General features: G+C 39.3%; 1 pseudogene; it reads left to right on the top strand.

Moving 5' to 3' along the window:
* The first annotated feature begins 1,101 nt into the window (after positions 1-1,101).
* On the top strand, positions 1,102-2,223 carry LOC107968524 (nucleophosmin-like; annotated as a pseudogene).
* Positions 2,224-15,860: the final 13,637 nt, after the last annotated feature.

The raw sequence follows: 15,860 nt of genomic DNA, 5'->3' as shown, positions 1-15,860 counted from the left end.
AAATATCGCTGAATTCTTTTTCTCAGCAAGGAACATCCCTGAGAAAGAGAATGTGTCCCTGAGGGTAGGCCTCTGAAATGGCCCCTTTGAGGGGCGGCTGTCTTTTATGGTTGCAGCTGCAGGGTTGAAATAAGCCCCAGTCTCCTGTAGCGCTCCCAGGCTTATTAGGATGAGGAAATTCCCACCTAATAAATTTTGGTCAGACTGGTTGTCTGCTCTCAAACCCTGTCTCCTGATAAGATGTTATCAATGACAATGCGTGCCTGAAACTTCATTAGCAATTTTAATTTCACCCCAGTCCTGTGGTCCTGTGATCTCGCCCTGCCTCCATTTACCTCGTGATATCTTATTACCTTGTGAAGCATGTGATCTCTGTGACCCACACCCTGTTCATACACTCCCTCCCCTTTTGAAAATCACGAATAAAAACTTGCTGATTTTACGGCTCAGAGGGCATTGCGGAACCTGCCGACATGTGATGTCTCCCCTGGACACCCAGCTTTAAAATTTCTCTCTTTTGTACTCTGTCCCTTTATTTCTCAGACCAGCCGACACTTAGGGAAACTAGAAAAGAACCTACGTGAAATATCAGGGGTGAATTTCACCTGATACCTCCCTTTCCACAGATGGGGAGAGCGTGGGCCCAGAGGATTCACACATCTGGTTAAAGCAGAACTGAAAGATAACCTATCTCGCCTGATTATGCTCAGCCTTCTTCAGTCTGTTTCACACTCACCCTCCCTACTTAAATGTCTTTCTCTTTTCCTGCCATAAAGCTTTACATCTGCTTTTAAAGAAGCAGTATTTCACAATTAGCCTAAACAAGACCATCACAGCTAAGAACTAATAACACGACAGTACCCTGAAAAGCCCCTCTCCCTTTTTAAGCTCTGATTACCACAAGTGACAGGCTTGTAAGAATGTGATAAGCTGGGTTTTCTATTTCCAGCTCAACCACCCCAGGTGTGATTAGGTTTACTGATGCTGTTATTACTAGTAATTAGCTTTTATGTGTTTTTTTCCTTCTGGCAACACCCAGTTCCTAGAAGTTTTGCAAGCATTTCTCACATATGCAAAGGTGAATGAAGGGGTAAACATCACCATCTGTTCTGTATTTTCCTCCCCAGCAGGTATTTTTTTCCCCTTTTCTTTTCCCCTTTATGGTATATTATGGAGGAAACAGTTGGCCAATCGTCCAGCCAGAGTCACAGACACACTTTATGGACTTTGTCCTGTTTCCAGATTTAAATAAGAAAGAAAAAGAAACCGGTGTGATTCCATCCTGTGCAGCTGTTCTCTGGAGCAGCAATCCTTTATCATCACCCACCTCCTCTCCCATCTAAGTGTGTGCCGCCACCCTATGGAAGATTTGATGGACATGTACTTAAGCCTCCTAAGGCCCAGAACTATCTTTTCAGTTGCGAGCTAAAGGGCGACAAAGATTGTCACTTTAAGATGGATAATGATACAAATGAGTGCCAGTTATCTTTAAGAACCACCAGTTCAGGGGCTGGTGCAAAGGATGAATTGCACGTTGTTGAAGCAGAGATAATGAATAATGAAGGCAGTCCAATTAAAGTAACACTGGCAACTTTGAAAACATCTGTATAGCCAACAGTTTCCCTTTGGGGCTTTGAAATAACACCACCCATGTTCTTACCATTGAAATATGTTTCAGGGCCAGTGCATATGAGTGGACAACACTTAGGAGCTGTGCAGGAAGCTGCAGAGTCAGAAGACAAAGAGGATGAGGATGGGAAACTCTTAAGTATATCTGGAAATCGATCTGCCCCTGCAGGTGGTAGCAAGCTTCCACAGAAAAAAGTAAAACATGCTGCTGACAAAGGATGGTGATGATGAAGAAGGTAATAATGATGATGATTTTGCTGAAGAGGAAACTGAAGAAAAATCTTCAGGGAAGAAATCTACAGGAGGTATTTCAACCCAAAATGCAAAACAACAAAACCAGAATGGAAAAGACTCAAAACCATCAACACAAGATTAAAAGGTCAAGAATCCTTCAAAGCACGAGAAAAAACTTTTAAAACACCAAAAGGACCTAGCTCTGTAGAAGACATTAAAGCAAAAATGCAAGCAAGAATAGATAAAGGTGGTTTTCTTCCCAAAGTGGAGGCCACGTTCATCAATTTTGTGAAGAATTGCTTCCGGGTGACTGACTAGGAGGCTATTCGAGATCTCTGGCAGTGGAGGAAGCCTCTTTAAGAATAGTTTAAACACGTTGTTAAAATGTTTCATCTTATTTCATTTGTGTAACAGTTGATATCTGGCTGTCCTTTTTACAATGCAGAGTGAGAACTTTCCCTACCATGTTTGAGAAATGTCTGGACTCCATTGCCAAGAATGTGTTGTCTGAAACACCTGTTTAGTATTTAAAGATAGAACTCTGCCCTTTGCTTGGCTTTAAGTATGTGTGAAATGTCACTATGGGGCATAGTAGTAGCGATGGTCAGACACGGAAATGGTGAGAAGACAAAATAAACATGTGGAATAAACCCAGTATTTGAAGAAAAAAGAAAAGATGTAGCTAATGTTTATTTCAGTGAGATTGGTGTTTAGGAATGAACAGTTTGACACAGAAGGACTGGTGACAGGGACGAGCACAAAACCTTTTCTGGTACCAGTGTCAGGGTATTCATAGCGACGATTTCCTCTGTCCAGATGCTCTCACCTCAGGCCTGGCAGGGTGGCCCTGAGCTGCCTAGCATGAGCTCCATTTGCTGAGACAGGCCTTGCCTGATCCCCAGTCTCCATCATCTTACTCTCTTGTATTATCGTCATGTGACTGCATGTGAATTTACCTTGTTCATCTAATTTTTTAGACTGTTCATCTTTTTTTTTTTTTTTTTTGAGATAGAGTTTCACTCTTGTCACCCAGGCTGGAGTGCAATGGCATGATCTTGGCTCACAGCAACCTCTGCCTCCCGGATTCAAGGATTCTACTGCCTCAGCCCCCGAGTAGCTGGGATTACAGTCATGCACCACCATGCCCAGCAAATTTTTGTATTTTTAGTAGAGATGGGGTTTCACCATGTTGGCCAGGCTGGTCTCAAACTCCTGACTTCAGGTGATCCGCCTGCCTTGGCCTCCCACAGTGCTGGGATTACAGGCATGAGTCATCATGCCTGGTCTAGACTGTCTATCTTTAACTCCACCTAGAATGTTGACCCCATGAAAGCCAGGACCTCATTTATCTTGTTCCTTGCTGTATAGCAGTGCCTGGAAGAAGGCTTGTCATGAGTTGAGTAGACATTTTCATTTCACCAATAGTTGATAAGCTTTTTGCTCACCTAGAGCTATTAATCTGTGGGTTGCCTCACTGTCCCTTTTGTGCTGTCACAGTCCTTCCAACCCTGTGTAAGCAATTCATTCTATTAATTCTGTTTGAAATACCCAGAGTGGTTTCTGTTTTCATGACTCGACCTTGTCAAAGGGTGATGAGACCAACACTCAATATCTGGGGTGAGTGGGAAGTAAATTTATTGCTTACTATTGAAAGGGAGAGCTTTGTTAGGCACATTCTCTCTGAGCAGAACTTTCTGCTAATATTATATAAGGCTCTGGGGAAGCATGGGTTTCAGGGATAGGAGGACATTTAGAGACATAAGTGTGTTCATATCTGTAGAAGCACTCTCTGAGACTTGTTGATTGGCACTCAGAGGCATGTTTATTGAAATGAGTCCATCCTGCCTGGCCGACTTGTAGAAGTGAGGATTGACACTGATTGGTTGGCTTGCAAAAGCAGTCACTGAGACAAGTTGTTGATCAATAGAACAGGTTTAAAATCAGTTTGGGTGACTTCTTGTTACCATGGTTATATAACAATCACTCTTTCTAGATTACTGAACACTTACTTTGTTTTTATGTTCAACCCTGACTGATAGACCTACCTTAGTCTAGGTTGGGACTCTAGATCTTTTTCAAACTATGTCCCTTATTAACTTTGTGACATTTCTTGAATAAATCACTTAACTTTACCAAACTCCTCATTTATCAGATAGGGCTAGTGATGCCTTCCTCTCGGATTATTCTGAGATTAAATGTTATGATGATTGTGAACACTGTAAATTATAAAACATTCTGAAAGCGTAAAACACATTTGAAATCCTCTTAAAATTTGACAATATGCCAAAATGGTGCGTAAACTCTAAAGCACTATATAATTATAAATATTTATATTATCTTTTTAGTATTTAGTATTGTTTTAGTGCTTATATTATTATCATGCCCTGGTCTTTAAGTCTCAGCTGAAGTGTTTTTTTTTCCTCCAAGAAAGTATCCTTAACTACTCAAGTCTTTATTGATCTTCTTTTTTTCTGGGTTTTGATATTTATCATATTTACTGAAAAAATTAGCCCTTATACTTATTCTATCTTGATTATTCACTGTAATTGTGGTTGTTGATCTTATCTCCCAACCCAGATTTTAGCTTACTTTAGGCAAGAATTTTGTCTTCATTAACATCAATAAATATCAGAGCTGCAGAGCTCATGAGACCAAGGTCAATAAGTAATAGCACACGTACTCCTGCTCCATTGTGAACCTACAGAGACATAGCTATGCTATTGAAGAGTGTTGTCTCCCTAAGTCCACACATTGCCTTAGGATTATTTCCCTCATAGCACTCCAGGCAGCCACTATAAGTTAAGTGGTATTATACCTGAGATAAAACCTACTGGCTATGGTGGATCTATGCTAATCTTCTCATTTTCCAAAAGAGGAAATTAAGACCCAAAGAGGAAGTGATTTACTCATGGAGCCCAAAGTCAGAATGAGAACTCATGTCTCCTATTCCTTGTCATCACTCTTTCTTCAACATCATGCCACATGCTGCTTGTCAATATCCCCAAGGTGCCTGACACACTGGCTGAGCTCATACTGAGTGCTCAATAAACACCTGTGGCTGTCTTTCTTAGGGCTTTTACTCAGGTATTTGGAAAGCAGAGCGTTTCCACGATACTGTTGACATTGTAATTTAATATTGTTGGGTCTGCCTCGGTGGCAGCTTAATTCATGATTGTGAATTATACATTAATCACATTCATAATGAAAATTCAACGTAAAAAGCATAAGTCTAAAAATGTATTTGCATGAAATTAGTTTATTCTCCTCTCAGTAATTTAAGACTGAGTTTGATGCATCTGAGTGAAATTTTCCTCTCAGTTCTCTCTCCTGGCACTTAACTCGGCACCTAACAAACCAATTATTAAAGGCAGTATGTTTTTTAAACCCCAATACCAATAGCATTTTTGCTGTTTGGAGGTAGTTGTTGTAAACTAAATCTCAATGTCTTGAGAAAGGGTCTTTGCTCAGTAAAAGTCCAGACCACGAAATTCCTTCAGATAGAGTCCCTAATATGTATTAATCCATAGCAATAATAGCTGTTACTTACCATTGTAACCAAGCCATCCTCACTCTCTTTGACTTCCTATGTTAACTCTGGGAAAATAGTGGGTATTGTGACTTCTACAGACAGGTTCAGGCCTGTGAAATTTAGAATTGTACCCCCTACTCCCACAAGTCCTTTCTTACCCCATTTCATTTCGTAAAAGAAAATGTGACCAATCAGGAAAGTCAATTTATGAATAATTCTAATAGTAACATTCATAGGGGCTGTAGTAATGTTTATAGGGTTTGAGGCTGAAATTTCACCTCCTAGAATTTATTCTAAGAAAAAATTCAGGCTGGGCACGGTGGCTGACACCTGCAATCCTAGCACTTTGGGAGGCTGAGGTGGGCGGATATTCTGAGCTCAGGAGTTCAAGACCAGCCTGGGCAACATGGTGAAACCCTCTCTCTACTGAAAATACAAAAAATTAGCCAGGCATGGTGGTACACACCTGTAATCCCAGCTACTTGGGAGGCTGAGGCATGAGAATCACTTGAATCCGAGAGGCAGAGGTTGCAATGAGCTGAGATCATGCCATTGCACTTCAACCTGGGCTACAGAGTGAGACTCTGTCTCAGGAAAAAAAAAAAAAAAAAGAAAGAAAGAAAAGAAAAGAAAAGAAAAGAAAAGAAAAAACTCAAAAAAAAAAAAGAAAAAAATTGGGAAAGTGACAAAACATTCAACAATAGGAAAATAATTAATCATTATATGTCTACCTGAAGGGCTGTGATACCAGACTAATAGCAACATAAACAGCTCTTACATTACAATCATAAATAAAAAATAGAAACAATAGTATATATATGTATATTATTATTTGACCCATATAAATATAGATATGAGCAAAGACTGGAAGGTAGTGAACAAAGACAAAATTAATTTACATCAGAGTGGCAGGAGAATGGTGCTGTTTTGGTGGTGATCATTTTTAAAGTGTTCTTTAGTAATGCAAAAAATTAGTAGTATAACAGTAGAGTTAGTATTACGGTATATGAAAGCAGAAAGAACAATAGTTTGGCAGTCAGAAAATGCTACTAACTGGTAACATAAACCTGGAAAATTATTTTGCTCTCTGATATCATGTTTTTCATCTATAAAATGAGCAAGTTAGGCTGGGTGCAGTGGCTCACACCTGTAATCCCAGCACTTTGGGAGGCCAAGGCAGGCAGATTACGAGGTCAGGAGACCGAGACCATCCTGGCCAACATGGTGAAACTCCATCTCTACTAAAATACAAAAAAAAGTAGCTAGGCATGATGGTGCGCGCCTGCAGTCCCAGCTACTCGGAAGGCTGAGGCAGGGGAATTGCTTGAACCCGAGAGGTGGAGATTGCAGTAAGCCGAGATCATGCCAGTGCACTCCAGCCTGGGTGACAGGGCAAAACTCTACCTCAAAAAAAAAAAAAAAAAAAAAAAAAAAGGAGCAAGTTATTTCTAAGTTATGTAGCTTTAAATTATATCATCTTTCATGGATTTACTTACTTCCTTAAGTTGTTGTTTGAAAGTGTTTGAAAATGTTTAAGGATGGTAAATATTTGTTAAATTTCAGGGTCTTGGTCCCAGTAAAGAAATTCGCAGTTTTCAGTTTTAAGCTTAGCGAAATGGGTTACATAAAATAAAAAGTAATACATCTGTCTTGTCTCAAAGCTGTTCATTTTTTTTTAGCTTAAGAATTTGATTTACCCACTTTTCAGAAAAGCTCATACTTTTAACCTGCTACTGATTACATAATTAACCAGGCAGAAAAATGTCTTTGGAAGATGGAGAAATAGTGTTTTTCAAGGGCAATCTGATAGTATGAGTGAAAAAATGGAAGTTTGACTGCCCTCTTCTAATTGTTGCAAGACACAGTGATACATATATTTTCGTTTTATGTGCTAACAAGTCAGCAAATACAGATCCCCAGTAGTGGCAGTATGTTCATCAACAGAACCTTCCCTAAAGGTGCTGCTAGGAAGCTGTTGGGGACCTAAGAATCATTGTTTCCAGAACACATTTTACTTAGCTTGGCTCCAAAACTTAGTTCCTTTTCTAAGGCTGCCCTTCTCCCTTTCCTCTGCAGATGCAAGTCCAACCCACCTTTTGGGTATCCAAGGCCTAGCAGAGGCTTTGTGCTCACATCGACATGAGTCGAAATCATTGCCTTCCCCCTCACCAGCTGTGTGACCATGCTCTTCTCTGAGGATCATGATCTACCCATCAAGCCCTTCCTCACATAGCTGTGGCACAGAGACCTAATACTTAATGTCCTGGTATAGTGCCTGGAATTTGGTGAGTATTAAATAAATGTCGAGGCCAGGCGTGGTGGCTCATGCCTGTAATCCCAGCACTTTGGGAGGCTGAGGCGGGCGGATCGCCTGAAGTCAAGAGTTTGAGACCAGCCTGGCCAACATGGTGAAACCCTGTCTCCACTAAAAATACAAAAATTAGCCAGGTGTGGTGGTGGGCGCCTGTAATCCCAGCTACTCGGGAGGCTGAGGCGGGAGAATCACTTGAACCCGGGATGCCTAGGTTGCAGTGGGCCGAGATCGCACCACTGCACTCCAGCCAGGGTGACAAAGAGAGACTCCATCTCAAAAATAAATAAATAAATAAATAAAAATGTTGAGATGTTTCTCATTTTCTGATTCCCTCTTTTAAGACTCCCTGTCTGTAGTACTATTTGTAACACTTACTTTGGCACCACATATATTTCTCAAATGGCTCATATGAGTATAACTAGTCTACTAACTCTCTTTGCTATAGGATCCTGGCTCTAAGATAAGCATCCATTGAACATGCTAGAAGCTTGGAGAGAAATCTAGTAACATCATCTATTATGAAGCAAAAAGTAGAGCTAATATTTATTGAGTGGTTCTAAATATTAGCCACTGTGCTGAGGACTTCTAATGTATTATCTACTTAAATCTTTACAAAGATTTCATGTGGTAGGTAATATTTATTACTCCTCTTTACTAATGAAGAAATGGCATTTAGAAAGGCTAATTCATATGACCAAGAGACACAGCTAATAAATGACAGCTGAGATCTGTAACTCACATTCCTCTGACTTAGAGTTTAAACTCTGCTTAAGAAATGAATTTGTTATTGACAATGATGTTTGTAGAGTTGCTACAGAGTGCCCAGGGCCCACAATCCAACCGCAGATTTGTAGGTGGAGTGGTGCCTTTGACTCATGACTGTTAGAAACTGGCTCTGCAGCCGTATTCTAGCTCTGATGTCACTACATGGCTCATATTTCTGCTCCACCAGCTGCAGGATAATAAAGAAAGGAAAGGAGGGATTGTCGGCTCCTTGACAAAAGTGGACTTTATCAATCTACATAAAAGAAAAGCAAGAGAGTGTCTAAGCCCCATCTCTAGTCAGACTTTTCTCAGATTATGTAATTGTTATCTCCTTTAATTGACTCTCACAAAATTTGATCCTGCTGTATGATAGATCTCTTTTATCTGTATTTTTTTTTTTTTTTTTTGGCAGAGTCTCGCTCTGTCGCACAGGCTGGAGTGCAGTGGTGCGATCTTGGCTCACTGCTACCTCCGCCTCCTGGGTTCAAGTTATTTTCCTGCCTCAGCCTCCTGAGAAGCTGGGACTACAGACACACGCAAGCCACAATGCCCGGTTAATTTTTGTGTTTTTAGTAGAGACAGGGTTTCACCATGTTGGCCACACTGGTCTCAATCTCCCGACCTCGTGATCCACCCGCCTCGGCCTCCCAAAGTGCTAGGATTACAGACGTGAGGCACCGTGCCCGGCCTATCTGTATTGGTTTTAAATGGCTAAATTAATGACTTTTGGAAAGAAACACAGTAACTCTTACTGAACACTAAAGCTGTGGAATCATCGCTGAATATTTAAAAATCTTGATGTTCCAGGTTTCTTTAATGGACCCGCATATTTTCTGAATATCTTATACCAAGATAATGATGATTACATTACATCCAAATTCGAACGTACAGTTTCTATTGAATACATATCGCTTGCTCACCATTGTGAAGTCAAAAAATTGTTAAGTAGAACAATTTTAAGTCGGGGACCGTCTGTATATATTTCCTTCAAAAGTTCCTTATTGTGCAAGTGTTGGTGAGGGTGTTGAGCAACCAGAACTCTTACACCTTGTTGGTAAGAAAGTAAAATGATACAACCACTCTGGAAAAGAGTGTGTCAGTTTCTTAGAAAGTTAAATATACAGCTACCATATAATGATCCAGCTGTTCCACTCTAGGTATTTACCCAAGAGGAATGAAATCATACAACCATGCAAAGTCTTGTACATGAATTTTTGTAGCAGTTTTATTCATAAAAGCTTGAAATTGGACATAATCTAAATATCTATTAGCAGGAGAATGGATACTGATTCTGGAAGCCTAACTTCCCGAATGGGGTCAGCCTCCCTTTAAGCTTGTCTCATAATGAACTCCACCATATAAAGAGCTTGAAAGTTGTCATTCCCATTCTCACAATAAGAAAACAAAAATGAACAAACTAAAAATTCATAATTTTTCTTAGACCTATCAGAGATTAGATGTAGCAAGGCAAACCACCACCCTGAAATCTGGAGAAACAAGCTGACATGGAGAGTCAAGCCAAGATCAGCTTACCTGGAGCAGAAGCTACTGGAGCCATAAACTAATGGGAATACTAAATGGTTATTTTGACAAATTCCTGGAGGCTGAGTATGGACTAATGTGAGCATGAGATACTCCTGGGATCCACAGTCTTGGGGTTGGGGGAAGGGTGTTGTACGTGGCACACTTTCATGGGTTATTCCCAGAAGCCCCACCAGGTTCTCATGGTGAAGAGCTAAGAGAAAACTTAGCAGTAATCATTTTGAAATACTCTCAAAGCATTTTTCCATAACAGAAATCTACTCTTCTTGAAAAAAGGACCTTACCAGAGTCTTATGAGCTTAGGAGAGGGGCAATTCCTCAACTTGAGCCCTGCTATCCTTCCCATCTCACCCGGAGAAAAAAGGCTAAGAAACATTTGTGAAGGTCTCAACCCAGGGACAATGGTCCACTAGTAGACTGAGATTTAATCATAGAGTTATAGACTGCTTTCCTTTCCCAACATTTACCACCATATCAACAGGGGTCAGGACATCAGTGGATAACAGCTGAAAGAGTTTCAAGGCAGATGCTTTATGTAAGAAGGTGCTCTTAGGGATACTCAAGACAGCAGAGGAGATAAAAACATGGACATTAAGGGAAACTGGCTGCAGATACTTACAGCTATAGCAAAGAGCAACCACAGCATAACTCCTCCAGATAAACATAAAGCCTCACACTATTTACCTCAGTTCCTAGTATCTGATTATTCATGCCCAGCTTTCAATAAGGCACACTAGGAGACAAGATAAAAACAATCTGAAGAGACAAAGCAAGAGAACCAGACTCAGATACGACACAGGTTTTAGAACTGTCCGACCAGGAATTTAAAATAACTATAATTAATATGTTGAGGGCTAGAATGGGAAAAGCAGACAACATGCAAGAACATGTGGGCAATGTAAACAGAGACAGGAAAACCTAAAAAATGAATCAAAAGGAAATGTTGAAAATTTAAAATGGCTTCATTAATAGATTGGACATGGCCAAGGAAATAACCAATGAACTTGGAGACATGTCCATAGAAATTTCCCAAACTGCAATGCAAAGAGAAAAAAAAAAGAGCAGAATATCCAAGACTGTGTGATGATTCCAAAAGATGTAACATATGAGTGATTGAGAGGAAAAGAAAGAGAGAATGAAGCAAATGAAGTAAAAATGGATGAAAGTTTTTCCAAATGAATGACAGACACCAAAGAACAGCTAAATTAAATAAATTACAATGTGTTAAGGGAAGGGAGGGAGGAATTGGGAATACCCTATTATAATATAGCTACCTGCCCATGAAGCAGTATATAGTGCAGGGGTACCCAATCTTTTGACATGGGCCACATTAGAAGAAGAATTGTCTTGGGCCCCACATAAAATATACTAACAATAGCTGATGAGCTAAAAAAAAAAAAAAGCAAAAAAAAAATCTTATAATGTTTTAAGAGAGTTTACAAATTTGTGTTGGGCCGTATTCAAAGCCATCCTGGGCCGCATGCCGTCCACAGACTGCAGATTGGACAAGCTTGGTATAGTGTTAGTTGAAAGGGATTTAGATTACTTGCAAATGCATAATGCAAACACTAGGGCAACCACTGAAGAAATTTTAAAAAGAACTATGAGTGATATGCTAAGAAAGAAGATAAAGTAAAATCCTAGGAATTGTTCAATTAAAACCAGAGAAATCAGAAAAAGAGGAGAAGGGAAAAAAGAAACAAATAATGAGTGCAAGGAAAACAGTTACAGATAAAGGGATAAAATAATTGGGGTTTAGACATTCGACAGTCATCCAGTCAGCAATATAAAGAATGAACTATTGATGTAGGCAACAACATGGATATATCTCAATAATGCTGAGTGAAAGGAGCCAGATTCCCCCAAAAAGAATATATACTTAATTTTTCCATGTATATACAATTCTACAAAATTTGAACTAATCTACAGTAATAGAAAGCAGAATCAGTAGGGCTATGGAGAATTCTTAGCTAAGAATTTTATTATGGGCCTATAATGTCTGTGACATTAATTTGATGGGATTTTGCTACGTGAATGTACAGAATAGTAAAACTTGGGTTTCAAAACACCATGGGCTGTCGTGCATCTGTTGTATCTGTGAACTCAAAAGCCTGGAGGCAGAACAGTTTCTTAAATGCCATGGTTAAACTAAGTGCTGGGGATGGATATGGGGAGAACGTGAATTGTTGAGGTGTGTATAAAAGAAAATCAGATTCAAAGAAATTATCATCTGGGAATATTTGAGCCATACTGAAGCTAGCATTTTAGGTTAGAATACATTATCTTTGTAAAACCAGCTGACAATGCAGTGTTAAAATTTTTACTCAACTGATGCTATTTAAACCGGCATATTCTGTTTATTGTGTAGGGCTTTTCTTTGAATATGTTCAAAGAAAAGATATTTAAACCACAAAGAAGCAAGATCATGCCATATCATTTATGGAGAAGATGTGAGTACTAAAGCTTGATGAGAAGAAACATGAGAACTATTAAAAGCAGTTTTCTGTAACCAACATGCTATTGCCACACACTCCCAACTTCATTATTAAAGGAAAAAGTTTTCCCCTCTTTATTTAAATCTAAAATATTTTTGGCACCTTGTGCTCTCAGATAGGTGTATTAAGTTACTTTGCAATGTGAATCTTCACTACAATCTAATATTAGCAAAGGTCTTCAAGAAAATAGGGTCCTGGCATTAGATTGACCTTTAGTTGAAATGGTCTGATAATAGGGGTAGAACCAATTGACAAAACACTTGAGGGATCCACTAGAGGGCAGTAAAGTGTAAATGAAATTTAAATTTGCCCCAGAAAGGCTAATGTTTGTTATCCCAAACATTTGTATTGCAAGTAAGATTTCTTGAATGCAAAAACATTAGATTAGATTAGTGATGTACAGTGTTTCTCTTTTCCTGGAATTAGTAGTCAAAGAGCCATTAGATTGAAGAGCAAAATGAAAATCAAATTGGTTCTAGTCTCAGCTCTTTTTACTGACTATGTGATTTGGGGCAATCTAAAATTTGCTTCTCTGGTCCACTTCTATGATATAGATTTGCACAAAATGATTATTTTTAAATATTTACTTATTTATTTGTTTATTTATTTATTGAGACAGTTTCGCTTTGTTGTCCAGGCTGGGGTGCAGTGGCGCGATCTTGGCTCACTGCAACCTCCACCTCCTGGGTTCAAGAGATTCTCCTGCTTTAGCTTCCCAAGTAGCTGGGATTACAGGTGTGCACCACCACACCCGGCTAATTTTTTTGCATTTTTAGTAGAGACAGGGTTTCACTATGTTGGTCAGGCTGGTCTCAAACTCCTGACCTTGTGATCTGCCTGCCTCGGCCTCCCAAAGTGCTGGGATTACAGGCATGAGCCACCGCACCCGGCACAAAATGATTATTAAAGCTCTTTTCAACTCTAAAATTTTATGATTTTATCATTTATGATTCTATCTCAGCCCCTTTAAAACCTTTTTGATTAGACTCAGATTATTTGATCAACCATAACTTGCCATTAATGGTGATTCTGTTTGGAAATCACCACCACTATTTCATAAAAAATTTAGATCCCTCAAATGCACTGATTTACTTTCACGAAAAAAATCTACTTAATAAAATGACATGTATATAATCTAGTGACAATAGTTATTGCAACATCTTCTGGAATAAAAACTTGGGCTATTGAAACTATCAATGCCATTTTTTATTTTAAAAACAGAAAAATTAAAACCCACAATTATACGTAGCCAAGTTGTTTTCACTCTCCATTTATTTTCCTTTTAAAGTGCTACATTTGTGAACTCATTAGCAGTTACCCTATCAAAATTTCAAAATCATGAAGAAGGTTATACATAAAAAATGAATGTTGGCTTGAGGGCCATGAGATAGAAGAGCACATGATAGATCTGAACTACTGTATGTCATCATTCATTTGGTCAACAACTGCAAGCTTCTGGATGTGGCTGATTTTGATAAAGTCATAGAATTCACAGTATTCTTCACATTTGTTCAACGGTCATCATAAATACACATCACAATAACCCTAATTTGTGACTGAAACAGAAACTCTTTTCTTTTTTCTTTGAATTTTGTATAATATTTATTTTATCAAACTCTTTTCTAAATAGCATTTTTAACGAACATGAATGTATAAAACTGTGAACAATTTTAATAAAAGCAGAAACTGGTCGGGCATAGTGGCTCACGCCTATAATCCTAGCACTTTGAGAAGCCAAAGCGGGATGACAGCTTGTGTCAGGAGGTAGAGGCTGCAGTGAGCTATGATCACACCACTGCACTCCAGCCTGGGTGACAGAGTGACGCCTTGTTTCTAAAAGATAAAATGAAATAAAATAAAGCAGAAACCGTTTCTGAATCCAGATTGATAATGGAGTCATATTTAACACCATCCTATATATTTAAATATTTTCAATTTTTTAAACCCTCATTTAGGATGCATTTTCCTATTTGCATAAAAAAAAGAAAAAAATGCCCTGCTGGCAGTGAATTCAAGGGATGAGGGAAAATCGTCCTCTAAAACAGGATTGTTAAATCTGGAATTATTATCAGAAGCTAGAGGTAAAACCGTGCTATCTGTACACTCTCCACTGCCTGTTCCAGCAGATAAACTCACCTGGTTACAACGAGGCTGGCACCCATTTCTATGATTCTGAGGCCGGTTAGCTTCCTCCTCAGAGCTTTAGACCCATCAGCTCATCTCAATGCCTGAAGTTATTAGCATGAGATAATAAATTATTCATTTCAAGCAATTTGTTTTTTCACCAGAAGCAGGATGAGGAATGCAAGTAGACACGAACTTCAGTGTCAACAGTTTCAGAGAGAAGTTGCACAATACTCGCAACTTTAATAGCGAGCCCTTTAAACATTGGTATTACCTACATAAGAGTAATGAGTGAAATACTGATTGTCTAGGTTCAAATTCTGGCTCTGCTCTTTATTCTGTGCCTCAATATCCTCATCTGTAAAATGGGCATAGCAGTGCCTCCTTTTGGGGGTTAAAACATAAATTAACGCTTGTAAAACTATTTATTATTATTATTATTATTATTATTAGTATTTGCAGACAGGGTCTCACTCCGGTTGCCCAGGTTGGAGTGCAGCGGCACGATCTCGGCTCACTGCAGCCTTGACCTCCCAGGCTCAAGTGATCCTTGCGCCTCAGCCCCAGAGTAGCTGAAACTACAGGTGCGTGCCACCACGTCCGGCTAAATTTTGTATTTTTTATGGAGACGCGGTCTTCCCATGTTGCCCAGCCTGGTCTCAAACTCCTGGGCTCAAGCCATCGGCCCGCCTCGGCCTCCCAAAGTGCCAGGATTACAGGCGTGAGCCGCCACACCTAGCCTATTATAACTATTATTTAAGCTTAGAATATTAAAATGGTTTCATTTTCTCCAATGCTTTTCCAGTGAGATATAGCTAGGAGTATCAGACTGGCGTTCCAACTAATAATTCACTGTTGATCTTGGACAAGTCACTTCACCTCTTTTGCCCTCATTTTCTTATCCGGGGTCTTAAACAAAATGCTTCAAAAGTAAATGCTCCAAGATGGTCTCGATGCATGTTGTGGAAAGCACCAATTTTAAAATGAGGTGATTGGAGCAAACAGATCGCCAAGACACTTTCTAGTTCTAACACTTCATGTGATTCATTATTTCCTAGGCGTGTGTGGTACATATGGTATGCAAATGGCTGTCTATATTGGGAAACACTGTAGAACCATTCCATTTGCTGAAAAAAATTCTGGAGGTATCTATGGAAAATATCATATCTTTTACTGGGATAGTTAATCTAGAATCATCTCTGCCAGTGTTGTACTGAAACAGGCCTGA

Source organism: Pan troglodytes, chromosome 16, assembly GCF_028858775.2.
Source record: "Pan troglodytes isolate AG18354 chromosome 16, NHGRI_mPanTro3-v2.0_pri, whole genome shotgun sequence".
Taxonomy (NCBI): Eukaryota; Metazoa; Chordata; class Mammalia; order Primates; family Hominidae; genus Pan; species Pan troglodytes.
The sequence above is the reverse complement of the archived record's forward strand: the minus strand, read 5'-3'. Positions and strand labels throughout refer to the sequence as shown.